Here is a 654-nt window from a genome sequence, read left to right on the forward strand (position 1 = left end):
GACAGAGTCTCACTCTTGGCCTGGGTAGAGTGCTGTGGCATCACAACTCACAGCAACCTCAAACTCCTGGGCTAAAGGGATCGCCTTGCCTCAGCCTACCTGGGACTCCAGGCTCCTGCCACAAAAGCCGGCAAGTTTTTATAATTATAGAGAGATGGGGGTCTCACTTTTGCTCAGGCTGGTCTTGAACTTTCTCACTCCTCTTAAAAAAAAAAAATCAAGACCATTGCATCGTATGTAGTAAAGTACTTACTAATCAGTCTCATTCAGCGTTACATTTTTTTCATTTTGAAATACGTTGTAGGTAAAAAGGCAGAATGTATCCAATTCAGTGTTACTAGTTTCATGCAATTTCACACTATTAATTATATGCTTATATTGAAAGAATAAAAATGTTACAGGAATGTTAATTACATGATAATATTTTACTTCTGCTTAAAGAGTTTCTGAAATTGAATTTTCTGAAAGAGCTATAGTTCCAACTGCGGCATGCTGCTGTGTCCAGAACTCTAGTTAACACAGCGAGTTCATGCACAGTGGCCGGAGGAGAGGTGCTGTGTCCAGAACTCTACTCTGGTTAACACAGTGAGTTCATGCACAGTGGCCAGAGGAGAGGTGCTGTGTCCAGAGCTCTAGTTAACACGGCGAGTTCAT

At 41.7% G+C, this 654-nt stretch overlaps 1 protein-coding gene across 1 annotated transcript in view; it reads left to right on the plus strand.

Moving 5' to 3' along the window:
• SRGAP1 (SLIT-ROBO Rho GTPase activating protein 1) overlaps positions 1–654 on the plus strand; it is a 281,123-nt gene that overhangs the window by 254,506 nt on the left and 25,963 nt on the right. The window lies entirely within an intron of this gene.

Source organism: Otolemur garnettii, unplaced genomic scaffold (assembly GCF_000181295.1).
Source record: "Otolemur garnettii isolate 467f Iridium unplaced genomic scaffold, OtoGar3 scaffold00138, whole genome shotgun sequence".
Taxonomy (NCBI): Eukaryota; Metazoa; Chordata; class Mammalia; order Primates; family Galagidae; genus Otolemur; species Otolemur garnettii.